The sequence below is a fragment of the Macaca nemestrina genome, chromosome 7, assembly GCF_043159975.1.
Source record: "Macaca nemestrina isolate mMacNem1 chromosome 7, mMacNem.hap1, whole genome shotgun sequence".
NCBI lineage: Eukaryota > Metazoa > Chordata > Mammalia > Primates > Cercopithecidae > Macaca > Macaca nemestrina.
Genome location: NC_092131.1, coordinates 1,232,622 through 1,248,518, shown reverse-complemented (window position 1 = coordinate 1,248,518; position 15,897 = coordinate 1,232,622). Strand labels below are relative to the sequence as shown.

At 39.8% G+C, this 15,897-nt stretch overlaps 1 long non-coding RNA gene and 1 pseudogene across 1 annotated transcript; both read right to left on the bottom strand.

The window, feature by feature from the left end:
* Window positions 1-6,971: 6,971 nt before the first annotated feature.
* Window positions 6,972-13,525, bottom strand: LOC105489894 (uncharacterized). The gene is made up of 4 exons (XR_011625244.1): window positions 12,957-13,525; window positions 12,614-12,817; window positions 12,145-12,211; window positions 6,972-9,736 (listed from the first exon to the last, which is right to left on the bottom strand). It is a non-coding gene; the product is annotated as an uncharacterized lncRNA (long non-coding RNA).
* A 962-nt stretch (window positions 13,526-14,487) lies between these two features.
* On the bottom strand, window positions 14,488-15,102 carry LOC105489930 (immunoglobulin heavy variable 3-74-like; annotated as a pseudogene).
* Window positions 15,103-15,897: the final 795 nt, after the last annotated feature.

Below are 15,897 nucleotides of genomic sequence, written 5' to 3'. Positions count from 1 at the left end.
TGTTACTCTGCTGTGGTCTGAGAAGATACTTGATATCATTTAATTGTTTTAAAAATATATTGAGATTTATTTTGTGGCCTATTGTATGTTCTATATTGAAAATGTTGCATGTGCTGATTAATTATTCTGCAGATTCTGGACAGACTGTTTTGTAAATATCTGCTACATCTATTTGTTCCAGTGAGTCATTTAAGTTCATTGTTTCTCTGTTGACTTTCTGTCTCAAAGATATGTCTAGTGCTGGGAGTAGTGTATTAAAGTCTCCCACTATTATTGTTTTGCTGTCTATCTCATTTCTTAGCTCTAGTAGCACTTGTTTCATGAATCTAGTTCCTCCAGTGTTTGGTACATATAAATTTAGAATTGTGATGTTGTCATGTTGAATTGATCCCTTCATCATTAGATAATGATCATCTATGCCATTTGCAGTTTTTAATATTAATTATACTTTAAGTTTTGGGATACATGTGCAAAACGTGTAGATTTGTTACGTAGGTATACACATGCCATAGTGGTTTGCTGCACCCATCAATCCGTAACCTATATTAGGTATTTCTCCGAATGCTCACTCCCCTATGCCCCACCCCTTGACAGGCCCGGTTGTGTGATATTCTCCTCTCTGTGTCCGTGTGTTCACATTGTTAAACTCCCACTTATGAGTGAGAACATGCAGTGCTTGGTTTTCTGTTCGTGTGTTAGGTTGCTGAGAATGATGGTTTCCAGCTTCCTCCATGTCCTTGCAAAGGATATGAACTCATCTTTTTTTATGGCTGCATAGTATACCATGGTGTATATGTGCCACATTTTCTTTATCCAGTCTATCATTGATGGGCATTTCGATTGGTTCCAAGTCTTTAATATTGTGATTAGTGCTGCCATAAACATACGTCTGCATATGTCTTTATAGTAGAATGATTTATAATCCTTTGGGTATATACCCTGTAATGGGATTGCTGGATCAAATGGATATTTCTGGTTGTAGAGCCTTGAGGAATCGCCACACTGTTTTCCACAATGGTTGAACTAATTTACACTTCCACCAACAGTGTAAAAGCGTTCCTATTTCTCCACATCCTCTCCACCATCTGTAATTTCCTGAATTTTAATGATTACCATTGTAACTGGCGTGAGATGATATCTCGTTGTGATTTCGATTTGCATTTCTCTAATGACCAGTGATTATGAGTCTTTTTTCATATATTTGTTGGCTACATAAATGTCTTCTTTTGAGAAGTGTCAGTTCATATCCTTTATCCACTTTCTGATGGAGTTGTTAGTTTCTTTCTTGTAAGTTTCTTTAAGTTCCTTTTAGAGTCTGGATATTAACCCTTTGTCAGACGGAGAGATTCCAAAATTTTCTCCCATTTTGTAGGTTGCCTGTTCAATCTGATAATAGTTTCTTTTGCTGTGCAGAAGCTCTTTAGTTTAATTAGATCCCATTTGTCAATTTTGGCTTTTGATGCCACAGCTTTTGGTGTTTTAGTCATGAAGTCTTTGCCCATGCTTGTGTATTGAATGATATTGCCTAGGTTTTCCTCCAGGGTTTTTATGGTTTTAGACCTTATGTGTAAGTCTGTAACTTGAGTTAATTTTTGTATAAGGTGTAAGGAAGGGGTCCCGTTTCAGTTTTCTACATATGACTAACCAGTTTTCCCAACACCATTTATTGAATAGGGAATCCTTTCTCTATTGTTTGCTTTTGTTAGGTTTGTCAAATATCAGATGGTTGTAGATGTGTGGTGTTATTTCTGAGGACTCTGTTCTGTTCCATTAGTCTATATATCTGCTTTGGTATCAGTACCACGCTGTTTCAGTTACTGCAGCCTTGTAGTACAGTTTGAAGTCAGATAGGGTGATGCCTCCAGCTGTGTTCTTTTTGCTAAGATTGTATTGGCTATCAGGGGTCTTTTTTGGTTTCATATGACATTTAAAGTAGTTTTTGCTAATTCTATGAGGCTAGTCAATGATAGCTTGATGGGAATAGCATAGAGTCTATAAGTTACTTTGGGCAGTATGGCCATTTTCATGATAATTTATTCTTCCTATCCATGAGTATCAAATGTTTTTCCATTTGTTGTTTCCTTCAAAAAAGGCAAAAAAAGCCAAAATGTAATTTTACTTGTGCTCACCTGTGCATCCACAAAAACAATATTCGGAGTCCGTCTTTCATATCTATTACTTTAGTTTTGAGTTTCATGAATTTATTATACAGGAATTATATAGTATGTGTTTTATTTGTGTTGCTTCTCACTCATCATAACTACTGTGATTAACCATGTTGAGCATCAACAATGTATTTATTCTAATTATGGATATTGCAGTAAATTAGCATATCATTACTGTTCATCTATAAATCTTGATATTTCTATTGTTTCTCATTTCTAATTATTACAAATAAAGGTACTACTCAGGTTGAAGATGTAGGTATTCCATGAAAATGTTATTATTCTTACAATAACTACTAGCCTTACTGAGTGACAAATTAGTATAGGAGAAACTGGCCTAGGCTCCCAGGCTACATATTTCTCCTGTGCTGGATGCTCAAATATCAAATTCCAAGTTCTTCAGTTTGGAGATTCGGACTGGCTCTCCTTACTCCTCAGCTTGCAGACAGCCTATTGTGGAACCTTGCAATTATGTAAGTTAATACTTAATAAACCCACATGTATATATGGGTTTATAAGCACCACACATCTACATATATATGGTTTATTAAGTATATATAAGATATATATATATTAGTTCTGTATATATATAATAAATATATGAGATATGGATATATATTTATTAGTTCTGTCCCCCTAAGAGAACCCTTTTTTATTATATATACTTAATACACTCATACATATATATGTAGATGTGTGGTGTTTATATACCCATATATATGTATGGGTTTATTAAGTATATATAAGATATATATATTAGTTCTGTTTGTGTGTGTATATATATAAAGTAAATATATATACGAGATATATATGTATTAGTCTGTTCCCCTAAGAGAACCCTGATTAATACAGTCACATTCAGACTCAAGGTCACAATGCCTTCCTAGGAATACAGACCCAGGAGGGGTCAGAGACTCTCCCTTTAGTCTAATGCATTCCACCAATTTAGCAAATGTCAGATAAATGTAACAATGGAATGCACCCGATGAAGCTGAAAGAGATTCTCTGGAGGGCAGAACAAGGTGAAGAGACAAAGTCAAGCAGAAAACAAAAACAAGGCATCACAGGATCACTGGCGGATCTGGTGGACATGAAAGAACAGAATTCGATTAAATTTTGAAACCTTTATATCAGTCTTTAGTAATTTATATGATAAAATTGTTGGCCTCATCAATGGAGTCTTATTATCCCCATCAGGGACGACTGTCCACATGGGCACGTGGTGCAGTTCTAGTCGTGGAGGCAGGGGAGATGATCTGTTGGGGATTTCCTGGTCCTTCAGAGGAGAGTTTCAGTATTGTCTATTCCCCACTTCCAGACAATATTTAATATATGTATGTGACCCTTGGGAATGTTGTCCCTATGTCTCTGCATGACTGGAGTCACTGGGGGAGTGAAGCTGACTTTCTGGATGCATCAGTGTGGAAAACTGAGACAAGACATTACCTTGACACATGAGCTGTCAAATTAGCCAAGCCTGGAGCCTCTCATATCCAGGCTTCTTGTTTCATTAGATTGTGATTTTTCTATTTAGTCAGTCTAGGTTGTCTTTGTTCACTCTCTGCTAAAATAGCCACATATAATAATCTAGAGGCATTAAGCTAAATAATTTTATTTATTTATTTATTATACTTTAAGTTGTAGGGTACATGTGCATAACGTGCAGGTTTGTTACATATGTATACTTGTGCCATGTTGGTGTGCTGCACCCATCAACTCGTCATTTACATCAGGTATAACTCCCAATGCAATCCTTCCCCCCTCCGGGGCTAAATAAATAATTATTTTTTCTTTTTTCAGACGGAGTCTCACTCTGTCACCCAGGCTGGAGTGCAGTGGCCGGATCTCAGCTCACTGCAAGCTCCGCCTTCCAGGTTCACGCCATTCTCCTGCCTCAGCCTCCCAAGTAGCTGGAACTACAGGCACCCGCCACCTCGCCCGGCTAATTTTTTGTATTTTTAGTAGAGACCGGGTTTCACCGTGTTAGCCAGGATGGTCTTGATCTCCTGACCTCGTGATCCGCCCGCCTTGGCCTCCCAAAGTGCTGGGATTACAGGCGTGAGCCACAGCGCCCGGCCCTAAATAACTAATTTGAAAATTAGAACAAGTCCCAAATGAAGTCAAAGTTACTGTGTAGTTCATAATGTCATAGAAGACATAGCTGGATACTTTGGGCTCACATCTCTCTTATATAAATATTTTTAACAATTATATATCCCTTAGGTAAGATTTTTGTTAAGATCCTTGATTTAAGATCATATATTGATGGATCATACTTCAAAAATAAAACTGAAGGTTATTATCCAGTAATTCATGTTGGTAGTACAAACTTATTTTAGGATGTATTTCTCTACATGATATAAAATCAGTCCAGAAGGCAGAAGTTATTGTATTTAGTAGAGCTTTTCAGCAAGTCACATACTGGAATTAAATACATATGTTTTAGAGTAGTGCATGACTTCGGAATATTTTGCAAGCAAAGGGGATTCTTACATCTTCTAGAAACCCCTCAAAATATACAGCAGAGGAAGAAACATTTGGATGAATTATTACATTATAGAGATCAGTTTAATATAACTTTGAAAGTAAATGCAAACAAACAAACAATAACCTAGCATGGAAGCTAAAATAACGTTGTAGTCAGTGGATCAGTACGTCAAACCCAGAATCTTACCGTACCTTATAATGTCATCTAAGCATGGGAGGCATTGCCATTGTGCATCTAATACAGAATCAATCCTGCTTACAATTTTCTGGAAAGGTTGAAAAAAAAATAACATTTTTAACTGTAATAAAATGTTGGACTTCCTTGGCCAAGTGTTCTCCTGCTAGCACGTGTGGCATCATGGTTCACTCCTCAGGGAACGTCAGTTATTACCCTATGAGTTGGTAGCTAGGAGACCCATACATGCAGAGATTTGACCCTCATCACTCACCTTTTTCCTGCTGCATGCATGTGTTACAAATTATTAAAAGTCATTCGTGTACCATACACACTGCAATCAGCAACAGTTTAAGGCTGCCATTTTACTATAACTTTTTAACTGTTTCTTGTGACCTTCAACCAGGAAATCATGTCTATTGGAAGAAACATTCAGGAAAAATACTGTTCTTCAACCACATTGGAAGGAGTCTGTTAAGGTACTTTTAACCAAAACACTGCAGAAAAAATCCAGGGAATCAATTATTGGGTTCATGTTTTACAACAAAAAACCAATTCAGGCTGGATGAGGTGGCTCACACTTGTAGTCCCCACATTTTGAGGGGCCAAGCCTGCAGAATTGCATGAGACAAGGTGTTCAAAAGCAGCTTGGGCAACAGAGGCAGACCTAGTTTCTATGAAGAAATGAATAAAAAGAATCAGCTAGGTGTAGATGAAGGGCCCTCTAAACCTAGCAACATGCTACCCAGCAAGCTGAGGTGGGAGGATTCTACGAGCCAGAAATTTAAAATCACAGTGACCTATGATCACACCACTGCAGTTCAACCTGTGCAACAGAGTGAGATCCTATCTCAAAAACAAACAAACGAACAAAAAGAATCAATTAAAAATTTTACACAATTGTAAAGCTACTCAAATAGAGGAAGTTAAACTGTGCATCCTCACATATTCTCTGGCACTTCTGATATTTTGAAGAAGACAGTTGACCTGAGACCTTCAGAATAAGCTGATGATCTCGAATCGTGAAAAGCTTCCACACAAGACATTGGACCAGAATCCTTCTCCGCATACTCCTCCTACTCATTATTCTTTTGCTTATAAATAGTCTTCGCATTTTCTGCAGGCCTGTTTGTTCGCCCATATTGGACTCTTGTCTCTTTTCTTACTTATCATTTTTATACTTGCTATTTAGAGTAAGTCATCAGACTCTATTTTTGTGCCTGACTGCTGATAAACTCAAATCTCTTTCCTCCATCATTTGCTTTTTTTTAAGCACACAAGGAAAATCTAGTTAGAAATCACAGGAGCTCCCTCATTTGACGCCATTTGGACCTTGAAACCCCACAAAACCCTTCCTGCAAGTAGGATGCTCTCCCCAGCCCCCCACCAAACCATGATAAAAACCCTGAGCCAGTCTCCTTCCCTGCTCTACCAAGCCATTTGGGAGCTTCATGAGAGGCCTGCCCTGCTCTCAGCAGACACCTCAAGGATGTAGGTAATTAACCTTTCCATACTCACTTGGTGTGAGTGTGTTCCATAATCAGACTCAACATCCACATAAAATTTTAGTTGAGATCTCTTGGCATTTGCATGGTGTCATCTACAACGGATGCTGGGAGCTTGGTGTCATGGCTCCTTCCAAAGGACATGCCTGCTCCCTGAGTTAACTCCAGGACACAGTTGGACATGCCTCCTGGGGTTTGAGAAGCTCCCTTCATGTATTGAAATCCTGTCATTACATTTTTGTATTCTAGTGTTTCCCTAAAAGTATAGTGAGATCCAGGGTTCATTCATGTGTATATTCAGGAGTCTCTGGCTTTTTACGTATTTTGTTCATCTCTACCACCTTTTCTATGAAATTATACAGTATAAAATTTGCAATATTTTAATGATGTGAAATTAGCAAATAAGAATCTTTACATAAATTGTACAATTTTACAAATATTGACGTAATACTCACTTTTATTAACACAGAAAATATCAATTACTCTAGAAATTTCCTTTTGTTCTCCTGCAGTTTCTCCTTTCTACACCTTCTCTTCTTGTACCACATCCACAGTCAACTATGGATCTTTTTATGCAACTTTAAATTCATTTTTGCTTTATAGAAATTATAGAACTGGAATTATATGTATGAACTTGTATTTTTTTTTTTGCCTTCTTTTACTTATTCAGGTACTTGTTATTTTAAGCATGGTGTTGAGTGATTCCCACAGTGCTTGATTGTAACAGTGGGTATTATTCCAGTAAATGAATTTTCCACAATTTGTTTACCAGTTAAGCTGCTGACTAACACTTGGATCACTTTTGGTCTCTGGTTATAATAAATAAAGCTGCTACTTAGAGAAGTGCCCAGCTGAGAAACACACGGTTCTTATTTTTACAACATAAATGGGTGCCAAAGTGGAAAAGCTGCACATTAACCAATTTGCTTCAATATATCAGATAATTAAAGTTGTGTCAGTTCATGTGTTTTTGTGTGAAAGAGAGAGAGAATGGAGGAGGAGAGATGAAAAAAAAAAAAGAAACCTTACGTGTTTGGACCATAATGTATGAGGCACTGTAGTAAATACAGGCACTTAGTGCTTGATGGACAAGGTCCACATAAGATGGAGAGGACAACTTGATGCACCTCCATATGGGTATATATTAGTGTTTACATAAATGCCATTTTCTAATCATATAAACACTCAGACACATTAGAAGAGATGTAGTGGAGGGTGTCTGGTGGTGAAATATGATGGTGAAAACAACTGATATCTACAGCCCCTTTTCTGCCCTGTTTCACCCGCCCTGATGTTGAGCCTTGATCCTGCTCATCTTAAGCCGCAACAATCATCCTAAGCCCCAAGGTGGCCCGAGTGCCCCCTGCTGGTCCTATCCACCCCTGCAGGGAGGTTTGTGTCTATGCTCACAATGAAGTCCCCTCATTGTTTTTTTTTGCTTAAAAATGCATAATTGTGTATTCACTAGACAAGCGCTCAGCTGCAAGAATTTTTCTTGGATAGGGATATGGACTCTTGAGAAATGGGTTGTAATTTGTGCTCCCTTCACAACCCATGCACCTGACCCACTCCTGTCCATCTTCAAGGGGTAAGCAGATACACTCTAGCAGGAGGCACTGGTAGTGATGGGGAATTCAGAGACAGTGCAGGTGAGGGAGAGGGTCTGCAAGGACGTCTCAAGCCAAAAGTACGCTGAGAAACATAGTTGTTGATGTTAACAGGTTCTGGAAAATGCGGTGAAATTCCCCAATACACACACTTTTATGAGAATAAAGAGCTCTCTTTTGTCCAATTTGTGAGTGTCCTAGAACAATTTAGATTTTGAGGTTAAATTCAAAAAATATTATCACATTTCTTTTCTGAAACGTGCAACCAAATATAAAAGACAAACTGCTATTAGAAAAAATGAACACTGAATTATTACCACTATGTGTGATAATGATTTTTAGAATAGGATTGACCTGTGATAACCTACAGTGTCCTAATTCTGAGCCCACAATTAGACCTCAGCCGCAATCACAGGGAGTGAAACACGTGACTCAATGAAGCTGCACCTGGGGGTCTCTGCAGGCCCTGAGTGGTACAGGAACAGCTCCTCCCTTAGACTTAGTTTAAGGACGATTTCTGCTCTTTGCTTGGGGAGGTGAGGGTGAGTGTGTGGGAAGTCCCAAACTTCCTCTAATCAAGATCTCTGCACATGGAGAGAAACCAAAGAATATGAGAAACAACTGGTTTTGGTTTAGATCGAGCAATTTCTCATGAGAAGGGCAATACCATGTCTGGATCCACACAGAATTAAGAAACAATAAATTTGGGTTAAAGCTGAAAATTACAATTGCTTGCAGATTGTGTTATTAATTATCTATGTTATCTGAGAAAACGAAGTAAAATCATGGTTTTTATATGAAAATCCACAAGCAGGGTGCTGGCCCTGAGAATGCACCTCCCGTCCCTCCAACATCAGGAAGACCAATAGACCAGGCCGCCAGCTGCCTCACTGCACTCTGACACCCATCCGCTGGTGTGTGCCGAAGACACCCATCCTGGGAGCCCCTCCCAGACAACGGCTGTGCACAGTGGAGATCGGAGGCATGGCTGCTGCTGGGACACATGGAAGATCCCTGATGGACCACTGTGCTCAGGAGGCACCAATGGCCTTGCTGGATTTAGCTTGGACCACAGGGTCATTAGGGAAGCTCCATCAAACTCCCACCCTTCCCCACCACTAGTTGTGACTCTGGCAATGTGACGTGGCAGTGTCTACAGCCTTACCCGGCCGCCTGTGCATTTTTATGCCTTCAATACTTACATCTGTTTTGGGGACATATGAGAATGTTTCCTCTTTTAAATTAGTTTTCTAATCCAGGGCCTCATGGTGGGCACAAAGCATAAATGTACAGGGGTTCAAATGGGAAATGGTAGAAGCAGAGGAAACCACAGACCCTGAAGGAAAGCAGCCCTTGCCTTCCCTCCATCTGCACCTGCCCTGGGGCTGCACCTGTTTCGTGAGTGTTGAGTGTCCCCTTCAGCCCAGACTCCTTTCTTCCTACTGCAGGACATTTTGTGTCTGGACTCACACTGATGTTTCCTCATTTGGGACCTTATGTACAGCCATACATGCCATGTCCTCATCTCTCAGACTGTTCATTTGCAGATACAGCGAGTTCTTAGCATTGTTTTGGAGATTGAGAATCTGCCCTTCACAAAGTCTGCATGGTATATCTGACTTCCATCATATATCATATCTATTACTTACTCCAGCCCCTTCCCTGGAGACTGGTGAACTCAGCTAATTCAGAAGCTACTGCAGGCGAATCTGGAGGCTACACAGGAGAGTCTCAGGAACTTCCCAGGTTGTCTCAGGTCCTCTATGGACTCAATCAGCTGCACCTCACACTGAAAACCTGCAAATGCATGGACATCTCGGTCAGAAACTGCCAAACATATCCACTGTTTCTCTCGCTCGTACCCACTCACTCTCACTCAATTTCTCTATGAGTCACCTTTGAAAATAGCAACAAGAAGAATTCAGCTTAGTTCAAACCCCATAGTAGGTCCTCTGTGTTCAGTCCTGATTACCAAATGGAAAACCTTGGGAATCCCAGGGTTGTGGCTCTTCTCCCAGAGCTGGAGAGCCAGGTCTGGGCTTGTTTTCACCAGGAGGGGGAGGGCCGTTTTCATGTCTCCTCCTGTATAGCAAGCTCCAGCGTGGGATGCTTGAGAAGAAGGCAGTGCCCAGAGCAGATGGCAGACTCCAGGAGGAGTTTAGTGGCAATGGTAGCATTTGGAAATATATTACTTATAATGTGACCGTGCCATAAAACTCACTTAACAATTATGATTTTATTTTTTACACATGTGTACAAATACCGATATAACTGCATTAAGGAAACTGTAAGAGATGTAAAGAGAGAAATAAAAAACAACATAAAAATAAGAGAAGACCTTAATACCTCATGAATAATGTATAGCAAATCCAGAAAGAAAATTCTTAATACGCCTCTGAGTTTGAACAACACTATTGAACAATTTTACCTGAAAGACATTTACAGAACCTTCCGACCAAGAGCCATGTAATACACATCCTTCTCAAGCACACATTGAACATTCTCTGTGATACATTGTATGTTACATCATAAAATGAGTCTTAATATTTAAAGAAGGAATGCCAGCCCTTCTGTATTTCAAAAATTGGTGAGGAGTCACCCTTCCAAACTCTTTTTTTATATATAGTAAAGAAATGTATCTGTTTCTTGGAGATAACCTGCAGTCACAGATTTGCATACAATACAATTATGTGTTGGCTATTTACAATTTACAGTAGCGATTTTTCCTCTGAAAAATATAAGTACAAAAGCTAAGTAAACAATGAGGTACTGCCATTTGCGATTTATTGTGTGTCATGGCTTAAAGAACTGGCTTTTAGGCCGGGCGCGGTGGCTCAAGCCTGTAATCCCAGCACTTTGGGACGCCGAGGTGGGCAGATCACGAGGTCAGGAGATGGAGACCATCCTGGCTAACACGGTGAAACCCCATCTCTACTAAAAAATACAAAAACAAAAAACAAAAAACAAAAAAACTAGCCAGGCGAGGTGGCTGGCGCCTGTAGTCCCAGCTGCTCGGGAGGCTGAGGCAGGAGAATGGCATGAACCCGGGAGGCGGAGCTTGCAGTGAGCTGAGATCCAGCCACTGCACTCCAGCCTGGGCGACAGAGCGAGACTCCGTCTCAAAAAAAAAAAAAAAAAAAAAAAAAGAACTGGCTTTTAGCAAATATTCAACAAATCAACCTGAATAAAATAGTCAATTAAATGATTTATTCTTTCTAATTTATTAGAAAAAAATCCACTAAGTTTCACCTCAAAATGTGTTGCACAAGTCTAAAAATAAACCTAAAAATAAATAGGAAAGTTAAGCACTTCTTCAAAAAGAATGAAAGAAAGGAATATAATGTAAGCCCATAAACCATGTTAAGTCATTCTAAATATCTTTTAAGCAACATAAAATTCTTCCCAAGAGAAAACTGAGGAAAAAACTATCACCATCTCTCCGCTGATAAAATGTATTTTAAAGGCAGTCTGCAGTATACCTTCTAAACTCTTTCTATGAGGATACCATTATAGTTTTACCAGTAATAGACAAAGGCATCACAATAAAAGAAAACTACAGACCAATATCATTAGTAGACATAACTTAATCCCCAATGATAGTAAACTAAATTCTAAAGTCTTTTAAAAGACCATACACCATGAGCAACTCAAATTCACTCCTGAGATGCACAGTTGATTCAACATCCTCAAATCAATCAATTTGGTACACCACATTAAAAACCTAATGAAAAAATATCTCAGTAACATATCATCAGACACAGGAAAAAAAATGAAAAAATCAGGGTTTCGTTATAAAAACTCTGTACAAAGTAGGAAGACAAGAAAACAACATTTACACAATAAAAACCATTAAGAAAAGTCACGGCTGTTATTGTACTCAACAGTAAAAGGTTAGAATATTTTGGTCTAATATCTGTAACAAGGCAAGAACAAAGCTTGAGCATTTCACTTCTAGGCCTCAATATTTATTACAAACATAGAAAGGTATGGGCATAAATGCATATAGAGAGCTTAGATATAAACCAACATATTGATGACGAACTGATTTTCAGCATGAGAACCATCAATATAAAATGGCTAAATTATAGTGTCTTCCAAAGAGGGTGTTATGAAAACTGGATTTTCACATAAAAAGAATTAAGAATTTTAGGTTAGAATAAACACAAAAATTCACTCTAAATGCTTTAAATATTTAAATGTAATACCTGCAATTGTAAAACTCCCAACCCTTAAAAATTAGCAATCTTTTTCTGGATTTTACATTCAAAGCACCTGCAAAATAAAGCAGAATTGAACAAGTGGGAATAGATTATAAAAAAGACTGTGCAAAGCAACAAAATAATTACAACTTACAGAATTGGATAACATGCCATATATCTGAAAAGTTTTAATGTCCAAATGTAAAAGAAACTTTTACAACTCAATAGCAACAAGAAAAATAGCCTCATTTTAAAATAATCAGTTTTATACCTTGAACTATGTGACAACCTAGATCTCATGTTAAATGTTTTTCTCCATGGGTAGTGGTCCGTCTTATGGTGTATTTGGCTGGGCAATACTTTGTAGTTATTTGATCAAACACTAATCCAGGTTGTGTTGTAAATTTTTTAATAGACATCATTAAAGGTGTAAGTTATCAGTTGACTCTATGTTAGGTAGATTATCATTGCTAACCTGCTTGGCCCTGATTCCATCAGAGCAGAATTGGAGAAGGTAAAACTCCATGGTGGTTACGCTGTTTCAGCTCTTTCTGAGACTTCCAGCCTGTACTTACTGATGGCTGGCCCTCAGGATATTGGATGTTTTCAGCCATCCCCCAAAATTGTCATCCCCTCCATCTCACAGGAAAGTGGTATGTCCATCTGCAGCTTGTCAAACCTAAATATCAGACAGAAAGAGACTCCTCAAAATCAAATAATATTTATTTTAAAATGAGCATTGCAATGAGAATATGCGTGGGCACATTTAAGTAGGTAAATGAAGACAAGTGTTTTAAAAGATAACTGAGGAGGCTTACATGAGCTATTTTGAGACAATTATTGTAGTTCTTGTTATCAGGGATGTGTGCATGAGAACTCACTATTCATGACCTTCTCCAGCTTCACCTGTAAAGATTATAACACAAGTGGCTCCATTTTGATTCTGACAACTTTCACACCCTTTTCCTCACACCACTAGTAAAGAACATTACTCTGTGAAAGTTTATCAGAACAGGATTAGAAACACATCCATATCCTGTGTTAACCAAACAAGCTTGTCCCCTTCAGTTCCCACTGGCAACTTGTATTTACAGATGAGTCTCCATGCAACACAGTGAAGGGTCCTGAGTGAGGAGGAGTGAAGGAAGTCCCACCAGCCTCTCCTGCGTGACTGCAGCAGCCACAGCCTGAGACCCACCTGAGCTCCAGGGAAAGGGCTGTAGGCCTGGAATTTTAACCACAGGGAAAATATCTTCCTTTTCCAGAAAGCAGGAAAGGCAAATGGAAGAATGAGAACAACAACTAAAAAAGACAGTACATGAATTAGGAAAAGAAGCTCCAGATCAGTATCGATGCTGATTTGCATACTTCAGTGTCAGGAGAAGGGTCCAACGAGAAACCTGTGAGGTTCTACATGACACTGACCCTGGCCCACCCTCCCTTTTTGCTGTAATCAGAATCCCTAAAGACTGTTCCTGTTGGGAATCACTCAGGGTGGTGGCAGAAATATTAAAGGGACATATTAGGGAAAGTTATAGGGAATATTCACAAACCTTTTGGAAGGCTGAATGGTTACATAGCATGTAATAATTGAACAGGCTGAAGGCGGCCGGTTCTAACCTTAGAGCATTAGGCATAGGGTAAATACTAGGGTTGATGAACCTCTCAGGGGAGGTCGACCAAGGATATTGCACCCTAATGGTATTTACTTTAGACCGCAGTCCCTGAGCTTTACTCCTTCATAGAATTACTCTCTTAATCATGTTAATTATCCACAAGTGTGTTGACTCAGAGCTTCTGTTTTGAATTCTATACTAAATAAACGCCTGGAGCGCGAGCTGCTCAGGGCCGCTGCTGCCATTCTTTACAGGACTCTCCTTGGAGTCAGTCAGCGGCCTCGGACCCTCAGCTGAACTGGCAAAGCGGAATACCTGTGTCAGTGTACGTTTTAGTCACCCGCCGCCGAATCAGGGGTCTGCAGGAACAGCCGCCCGCAGCTACCGCCCTCTTGTGAGGAGCCATACTCAGTTCTAGTCAGGAATCTTCCTCAGGTTCCTGTCCTGAGTCTGACTGGAGAAGACTCACCAGGAAGCCTGAGCTTCCTCAGGACTCTGATGGTGGCGACCATGGCTGGGAACTCATCTCCTCGGTAAGGATCATCTGCATTTTGTACATATGAGAATAGGTTTTCAGAGTAAAACAATCATTTAAAAAATATGTAGAGATGACATTGGTAATCAGAGAATCCTGAACTCAGAGAGGTTCACTAGAGGAACTGTAGAAAGATGACGTCCCACATCCTGACAGGAAATCAGCCTCCGTGTGCACCGGCCTCCGGGTTGACTCTGATCAGTGGGTCCCGAGCGCCCCCTGCCGCTGATTTCCCCGGCGTTCCTGCAGGGAGGTTTGTGTCTGGGCTCACACTGACTTCCCCTCACTGTGTCTTTCGCACAGTAATAGACAGCCGTGTCCTCAGCTCTCAGGCCGTCCATTTGAAGATACAGTGTGTTCTTGGCGTTCTCTCTGGAGATGGTGAATCTGCCCTTCACGGAGTCTGCATAGTATGTGCTACTACCAGCACTATTAATAGCTGAGATCCACTCCAGCCCCTTCCCTGGTGCCTGGCGAACCCAGTACATCCAGTAGTTACTGAAGGTGAATCCAGAGGCTGCACAGGAGAGTCTCAGGGACCCCCCAGGCTTTGCCAAGCCGCCCCCAGACTCCACCAGCTGCACCTCACCCTGGACACCTGCAAACAAAAAGACACGAAGGTCAGAAACTGCCACAAATATCCACTGTTTCTCTCACTCATGTCCACTCACACTCAATATCTCTATTTCCTCATGAATCACCTTTTAAAATAGCAACAAGGAAAACCCAGCTCAGGCCAAACTCCATGATGAGTCTTCTGTGTTCAGTGCTGATCACAAATGAAAACACCTGGGAATCCCAGGGCTGGGCTCCTCTCCTAGAGCTGCAGAGTCAGAGCTGGGCTGGTTTTCATCAGGAGAGGGAGGGACCTATTTGCATGTCTCCTACTATATAGCAAGCTCTGGGGTGGGACGCCTGAGGAGAGGGCAGGGCCCGGGGCAGATGAGAGTGTCCCTGGGGATTTGATGACAATGATTGCATTTGGGAAAATGCTGTCTTACTGTGAAAATGTTCTGTTGATAAACATTTAATAACTATCACATTTTTAATTATGTTTACCTGTGTGTATAAATTATGGTGTTTAGGAGTCAATGGTTTCTTCATTTATAGATGTAAAAGTGAACCCACACATCGAGGGTCTCTGTATGTGTCTGAGGGCTTATATCTGGCATGAGTGAGTGCTAGAATCTGGGCCTATGCTCCTCATAGCAGACCTCCATTGCTCTTTTAACTACCTCTGGGACAGAGCTAAACGTGCCTAGTGTGGTTTGTAAAATCCACTTCCTGTCACAAACACCTGTCTTATTTTGCTGCATTTACCTGAAAATATGGAGACAAGGTTCAGACATATAAATATTTAGATATACCTGACATTTAACATATTTATTTGTTCCTTGCTATATTTCTTTTTTTGTCGAAAATGTCAGTTGTTTACTTGTAATAAATTTTATAAGTTTTAATTGACAGAAAATAAAATTCAAATATTTAACCTGTACAATAGAAAACATTGAAAAAAACCCCTATTTTCAAGAAAGTGACAAGTCAACTCCCCTCAACGTTCTTCTTGTTCTCTTACGTTTTTTTGTTTTTCCTCCTTTCCTTATTCTA